This window comes from Dipodomys merriami, unplaced genomic scaffold (genome assembly GCF_024711535.1).
Source record: "Dipodomys merriami isolate MVZ:Mamm:240054 unplaced genomic scaffold, mDipMer1.0.p SCAF_214, whole genome shotgun sequence".
Taxonomy (NCBI): Eukaryota; Metazoa; Chordata; class Mammalia; order Rodentia; family Heteromyidae; genus Dipodomys; species Dipodomys merriami.
In genome coordinates this window covers 1,419,235-1,427,793 of record NW_027203538.1, presented here as the reverse complement: position 1 = coordinate 1,427,793, position 8,559 = coordinate 1,419,235, and the positions used below count along the sequence as shown (strand labels likewise).

At 32.6% G+C, this 8,559-nt stretch overlaps 1 pseudogene; it reads left to right on the top strand.

Moving 5' to 3' along the window:
* Nucleotides 1-6,093: 6,093 nt before the first annotated feature.
* On the top strand, nt 6,094-6,193 carry LOC138834421 (U6 spliceosomal RNA; annotated as a pseudogene).
* The last annotated feature ends 2,366 nt before the right edge of the window (nt 6,194-8,559 follow it).

Here is an 8,559-nt window from a genome sequence, read left to right as displayed (position 1 = left end):
GTGATGAGAATTAAGGGAATTTTGAGGTGTACCCTACAAGTTGGAAACTGTTGGGATAGGATGACTTTATGGCATAAATCTTAGGATTGATGGTCATAGAAATAATAACTTACTCTGATAAAAAATTGCTTACTCTTGAGTAATTAATTATTACAGGTGCATCATAGTTTTATCCTCTACCAGTATGTGGCTATTTTTCTGTTGATTTCTCAATCTGTAACACCCCACTGGAAACTGCATTTATTGCAGAATTTCATAACATGCCAACAGGTACGGAATGTTCAGAATTTAAAAGTGAGTAGTTATCAGTCCTAGGAATTTTGAAGAACACATATTCTCCCCTTTTAACAACTTATTTACTTTTAAAAGTTATTTACTTATTTACTTATTTACTTTTAAAACTGTTTTTTGTTTGAATATGAGAAAGTACTAAATTGATTTTTTTCAAAATATTGACAAGTATATTGTGAAAATATTGTCTAGTTGGATTCAAGTTGATGGTCCTCTGATTAAAAAGGGGAAATTAATTCAAATTAGATGCAAAATAGTATTAATTTTTAAAAAATTACTACATAAAAGATAATATTTACTATACCAATACAGTGAAATTTTTTTGCAACTTATTTTTTAATTAATTTTATTGTCAAAGTGATGTACAGTGGGATTACAGATATTGTAAGGTAGTTAATACATAACTTTTCAAAGGTGTTACCCCCTCCTTCATTTTTCAGTTTTCCTTCACCTCAATACTCCTCACAAGTTGTAATGTACATTTCCAACATATTGTCTTGTGAGTATTGCTATTGCATTGGTTTACCCTTTGTCATTTGTCTCGCCATTTTGTTGTTCCTCTTCCCTACCCTAATTAAGATAAATGTATACACAATACACAGGGTACCAAAATTAAATGCAGCCGGGGAAAAACCATAGAGGAAAAAACCCAAAGAAAATAGAAATAACATACTACATTAAAAACACAAACCACAAATAAAAATCTCTTTCCATATCTTGGAGTTCATTTTGCTCAGCATCAGCTTATATAGTCATATATATATGCATAACAAAGACACTGAAAAATAATAGTTTTATGGACACTATATCATGAAAACAGCATGTTAACAGTTTTTGATGGTAAAGGTGGAATTAGGATTGGTAAATTTGCAATTCTGATTAAGGAATTTCAAAAGAGTTTTAAAATTATGCCAGGTAAATTTTAATAGTTCAAACTTTTTAACAACTTAGCCTAATATGAAAATTTAAAATTGCCTGGGAAAATAGGCTTTCATTCAAAGAAATCCATGGAGACTTAGAGGAGAGGGAGGAATGTGGGTGAACAAGGCTCATTTTCACAATAAACAAACAAAACTCAGAAACCTTGCTATAAATCCTGTAGGTTCCCTTGAGAATTATCCTTACCCAGGAAATATACTCTCATTGTGAGAAACAAGATTGTAGTGAAATTTAAATTCAAATTCCTTTACAAAAAAGTCATCAAAATGTGTGAATTGACCTTTAATTACCAAACAGAAATTCTCTGAAAAAGATAATTTGGGTCAAAATATTTAGGGAGAAAGTACCCTCCACAATGAAAGAAGGTATTGGGTATACACTTTTCTGTTTATAATACTTTCCACAATGACTTTGCATGTGAGGCACTGAAACAAAGAAAAAAATCTGATTAGATCCCTCAAACCAATGATTTCACATTCCTTAGTAGCTCACAAAATATAATATCCTTATTAACATGAGATAGTGAAGACTTCTCTTATTACATTAGCCAAAAAGTTTGGGGATCAGAAAAGAATTGAGCAAATTGAAAAGGTAAGAAAAGGTGTTCTTAGAAGCCCTAGCTAAACGTATTGACTTCAGCAGTAGAGGGATTCCAAAACTTTTTGATATAGATTTTATTAATAGTTTTGCTACCTAAAGTGATTTTACAGAGCCTATTTGGCTCACTACAAATGCACAACAGATTGAATGAAGACATGAACATAAATTCTACATCCAAATAAAAGAGTTTAAAAAGAGAAACCATGATGATATAGCAGTGACGAATGCCTTATAGTCCTTCAGCTTCACTAGACTTGAAACCAAGAATGTGTGATTAATTGGAAGTCAAGCAAGAACTATGAGGAGGAAATAGAAGTAGGACAAAGAAGTATTGTCCGTTGTAACAGACACTGTTATACAAGGTATGGGTGATTTAACTCTATTTGTCTCCATATATCTTGTTGAGCAAATGTAAGAACAAGAGAAAATAATCTATTGAAATAATTTTGGAAAGAATAACTTTGTTCCTGATATGTTATCTAAGGAGAGTCTTACGAGAGAAGATTAAAGTGGATTATACTTCCTCTAAACATCTTGTTAGCAAAATATATCTTTGAGGTTAGAAGTGATTGAACCAAAAAGTGGTGGAGTAATTATTTTTGTGGCCTTTTAGACACAAGAAGACTTTCAAAGTAAAAGAACAAAAGTATAGCTAAATATTTGTGATCACAGCTTCTTGGACCGGTTTTTCAAGACAAAGTTTTACATTAGAGTTTGTCCTCATTAACATAGATGTTGGATTTTCGTGGCAACCAAATACAAGGGTGAAGTTTAATGGACTCTCTTGGATAAGTAAACAGCATGGTAGAAAAAAATGGCAAATAATATTTAGTAAATTAGTTTGGCTAATTACTTTGCCAGAACAAAGAATGAAAGGTACAATTCAAAATCACTTGACTTAAAAGTATGAAGAAAGAGTAGTGAAGAGAGATGAGAGAAAACATAGAGGACTCTTCTGTCTCCAGTGAAGTAATGAGTTATTGATTTGTTTCTTCCATTCTATCTTCACAATCTATCAAGTGTGGCTGAGGACTGGAGTATCCATTGCAGACAAAGAGAACTCACAGAAGAAAATATTTGCAGCAGATGTTGGTGATTCTTAACCTTAGACAGTCTATTTAAATCTGTTCAAAATTCTCTGCTACCCCAAACTGCCCACTTTGAACAACTTTTTTTGCTTTTCCCAAGACTACCCTTCATTAACTATTTAAAATTTTGAAAGATCATATCCATCCTCTCTAGGGATTGCTCTTTGGTTGTGATTTTTGTGTGTTTTTGTTTTTTGTTGTGTTTTTTAACTAACTCTCAAAAGGTTGTGCAAGTGTATTACAATAAATATGTCCATCAAATTTTCCAATGCTCCTGGATCAGAGTGACTCCTTCTATCATTCTCAACCAACCCCTTCTCCAAGATGTATTTCAGATTTACCACTTCCTTTATCACATGTGTACATTGAGTATTCTAGCTGTACTTGCCCCTTGTTCCATTTTTCATTCATTCTGTCTTTCCTATCTGGTTTCAACTTCCTGATAGTCATTTTGTTAAACTGTCTGTTAATACTTTGAAAGATTTATATACATTCCATAGAGTTTGAATCCTGTTTATACTTGAACTGATGTCAGTTTATATTTCCATAATTCATTCATGTGCAATAACAATTTGCAAGACTGAAGATGTGCAGCACCTAGACATGATTTTATTCTCATCCAGTTGGAAGATTAATCTTTAGTCAACAAGAAAGATTAAAAATGGCTTAGAATATATTTCTAACTACCAAATTTTATAAATGGCTTTGTAAAAAGGTTTGTGATTATTTTATTTTACATCGGATAATATTTTCTACTACCTTTAAGTTTTGGAAAAAGAAGAAGACTACCATTTACTACTATAGAGGATTATGGTAGAAATAGAAGACAGATTTTATGTTTGTCACATCGCTGATGAGTACCCATATTCATGAATTTAAGTCATATTTCTTACTATGTTAGACAGATAGGGAAAACATAAAACAACCTACGATAAGGCAACGGTTTGTGACTTTTTAAAATGTATCTTATTAAGTGATGAAATTTACTTTATTAGCTAGTGTTTGGATTTGAATTATGGGAGTTTGATCTATGTAATACATTCCTGGAAGGCACTTACTGAACAACACGAATGGTGGGTGGTACTATTTCTACACTTTAATGAATGGCTGAACCTGTTTGGCATTAGTGCTGGGTAAATAAATCAACTCTATTGTAACTTGCACCCTAAACTTGAAAAGTTTGTAATGTCACTAATTATCGTCGACTTGTCAATTGTTATTTTGGTGAATGTGATTTTAAAAGATTATTTTAAAAGGAACCTGTTTTCAGGAGATTAAATGTAGGTTATCATTGGTTTGAGAATGAAAACTATTTTATTCTACAGAACCAAGATTTACTGAAGTACCAGTATCTTGATGCATTAACGATCTTCTCAATTAATGTTTTTATGAATTATGTTTGACTTGTAAGTCAAGGTTGCCTAGCCTTGGTAGACCAATTATGGATCTATTGTTCTAGAAACTATTTTTTGGCCTACTTATGCTTGACTGAAATCTTTTAGTAATTATTAAGAGAGGGGTATTAAAAATAATTTGTGACATTTATGATCTTGTTCACTCATATGGGCTGGTCATTTGTAAATTGAAAGTTTGAATTACTGTAGTTTCTCTCAGATTTTGTGATCTCATCTTTCATTTTAAGTTGACTTGCATTTCACAATTGCTTACTGCTAATTCCAGTGTCGTAAGGAATTGAGATGGATTTTCAATTACTTTCTGTTGGCATGTTGCATGGGCCTAGGTGAGAAGTCTTGCCCTTGTTACTTGATGATGTGGATAACTGAGACATGGGATCCTAGGACCCGTGTGTCCTGCAAAAGAATAATACCTTTTAGACAAAAAATCAGCAAAATTTTGGTATAATCAGTAGGAATGCTATAGAAATATGGAGAAAAACATTTTGGAACCGGTGAGTTAAAATAATAAACAGATCAGCAGAGTAAATTCCCCTATAGATTAGTGGAAAACAACAATTTTTTTTTACAACGTGAATTCTGAAGACCAAGAACAATTAGAACAAATCACAAGTTTATACCGAAGACATTGCATTGATACTTTTCATATTCTAATATATATTCTAAACCTAATTATTTATATTCCAAACTATTTATTGTAATATATGTATCTATTTATTTGTCAAATTATCAATTAATTCTAGTCAGTTTCACTCTATGAAGTAAAATATCAGCACGTATAAATAAAAATATATAATTATATACAATATAAGAAAAAGGCACATGTTTTGCAATGTTCTGTTGTGGTTAGGGTATCAAAGGCAACTGTGTTTTAAAGTATTATTCCATTATTTCTCCCTGAGTGTTTGGTAGAGTTGAACCTAAAGCTTTACCATTTGTAGATTTACAGCCTAGAGGGAAGAGGAAACACTATGATTAAAACATACCAATTTAAGGCCTAATATCAAGGAGAAACATATAGACTTCTCTTGTAACTATGAAAATATTTGGTAAAAGAAAGGCAGGTGTGTAAATTCCTGCCTGGTTGGATGGTACATTGGCCAGGACATTAGGTAATCATGCATATGAACATTTTTTTTCACCTTCTTGGCTTTAGCTACATTTGAAATATTAGGTATAAAAAACATTTATATTTTGATAAAATACCTTCTAGTCTAAACGATTCTGTCTTAACTGTTCATCTCTCTATGATCCCTTTTAACTAAGATTAGTTTTGTTCCAATATGAAAATCTATGCTGTCAGGGTAAGATATTCTGGTTTGTCTCTTGCTTCATGGAAGAAGAGTAAAGGATCAGGTAGAAATTTGTGCCAGTAAGACCTCATTTAGGAATTTTTAAGCTGCAGAAGTTTAGAAGTAGCTCTTAAGCAAGGCTAACTTTGAATCCATTAGCTCCACAAAGCTAACTCTGTTAATCAATAAGTACTTGAAAAGCCAACACCTTTGAACCTAGCTAAAAAGGCTTCAAAGTATGATCAAATTTAAAATGAAAAAGACTTAAAATAGTCATTGACAAAAAATTGCAAATGTGAGCAATCTACGAAACAATACAAGTTTTTTCCAATAGACACAGAATTTTAGAGAAGTAAGATCATTACCATTTTTAGAAACAATAAGGTTTCCTAGTTACAAGCAGTTAACCAAGGATATATGCTTGTATAAAGATTCCATCATTATCTACTTAAATTTATAGGATACTACATGCTTCAGCAGCATGTTTTCCCAAATTACAACAATATAGAGATTAACATGGCCCTTGAACAAGGATGATATGAAAATTTGTGAAGTATTCCATATTTTTCATTCTTCAGATGCAAGCAATGGAAAACATTTATTAAAAATTGATTACAAAAACGCAAATGTAACAATACATGTAATTCATTGTATGAAAGTTAGTTTGACATCAGTGCATTAAATCCTCACCTTAGAAAGGCCTTTACATAGCATTATCTTTACAAAACTTTTGAAATTAGATATCATTGTCATTTTATCACAAAGAAATAAAATACTATAAGGACCTAGGGAAAAAAAGGAATCTTAAACTGTTACTATAGGGAATGCTATCTGAAATAACACATTTAATAATGCACCTGTATATTAGAAAACAATGTAGAATTCAAAGTATTATATCCAGGAGAGAATGAAATACATTATGGACATTATACAAACAAAATACAGATCATTTTAAAATATACTTTTTTCAGACAAGCGCCAGAAATATCTTTAGTTTCTGTACTACTCATTCAACAGATAAGTTAACATAATTTCTGATTTAAAAAATCACAAACCCTGCAGAAATCATTATAGATGTATACAAACAACTCTTGAATACATTTTGACATCAAAGTCAGGCAATTCACTTGAAGAATACCAAGGAATCCATTAATTTTTAATGTAAGATATTGTTGTTGCTTTGTATTGTGAAGATATTTTGTACGGACACAAAGATGGATTGGCATTTTTGAAATTTAAGAAACTTAACCAAACCAATATGACTTAGGAGAACAATTTTTACAGCCTTCCACAACTTCAAAGAGGTAGTGAAACATATTTATCCTTTTGGCAATATTAAATGCAGTTTCTTCCAAGTTGTTCTTCAGACCTGGTTTGATTCAATAGAAGGAGATCCAGCATATCTTTGCTATTTCTTTCTTTCATTTTTTTTAAAATTTTATTTTATTTTATTTGAGAACATACTGTACAGAGGGGTTACAATTACATGGGCAGGATAATGCGTACATTTCTTACCAAGCATTGCAGCCTCCTCCTTTGGTTTACCCTTCACATCCCTTCCCAGCCTCCCCCCTCCCCCCAATCCCAATCCTTCTCCTTTCCCCCCCTCCTCCTCCCCCCCCCCGCACCGACGTTTTAAAGCTCGTTTTGGACATGACAACTTGTACTTCTCATTGTTGCGACAGGTCCACCTGTATCCTTAAACACTTCCATCTTTGCTATTTCTATTCCAAGCAGCAAGATGCAAGGGGGTCAAGAGTAATTTGGTTTGGGCATTGGTATCTAAATCATGATATACTAAGAAAGAAGCCACTCTGGTATTATTCAACATATAAGCACTGTGCAGGGGTGTCCAGCCATTCAGAGTAATTGCATGAATATCTGCCTTGAGCCACCAACTCATGGACAATGTCTAAGTGTCCACTGTAGGCTTCCCAATGAAGAGAGGTATACTCATCATCATCCCTAGTATTACATGAGTGGCCTTTTTGGAAAGTAGTCTCTATACTGTAGGAAGCCAAATATTTTCAGCAGCCCAAACAAAAATTTGCTTGAATACTTCTCCATTTTTTTTTTGAAATGATACCATTCTTCACTTTTTCTTCTTGTCCTTGTCTTCATCAGAATTGCCTAACCAGAGACATTGAGTACCAGTGGGAATTGGGTGCACATGTATTCCCCAATAGTTCACGTTGGTTGAACTGGTCAGAAAAATCCATTGAAATTTCTACATCTGTTATTTCACCATGATGTTTTTCTCTTTTTCCAATTTTAGTAATCGAAATTATTCTAACTGGAGAGTGGGGAATTGATAGAGAGCAGAGAAAATATTTTCCTCCATATTCAAAGGTACAGACTGAAAATGAGGACCAGTGGTGTCGTCATGTGCAGCTTAATCTAGGAATGAGAAAATATGAAATAATGCCTTCTATGTAAATGATTTGGGAAATGGCAGAGGACAAAGTGAAATGATGCAACCAAAAATATAAAAGCAAAATAAATTAGGATAATTATGGAGCAGTCATATTATCTATGAGTACCATGAAAGGGAGAGAGGAAGAGAGAGACAGATGTGCAATGACCTAGCTAGCCACAAAATCCATGCCTCTGATGAATTTATAGAGCAAACAATTTTATTTAAAAAAAGATGGAAATAGAATTTATGTATTTACTTGAAATTAGTAAATACATTTTTAATAGCCTACATGAAGAGACATAGCTTTGACCAAATTACAGACAAGAATCTAAATCCCTGATAATTCTAGTAACAAATCTGACTCAAATCAGTTGAATCACACTTTTCCTGTAGAGTGAAGGAATAGGTCCAGTCTAGGAAAGCAGCTAGAGAAGGTAGGCCGATTGTATCTTGGACAAAACTTTGTGGAAAATGGTATCAAGGATTAATTACTGGTGATCCACTTGCACTGGAAATGT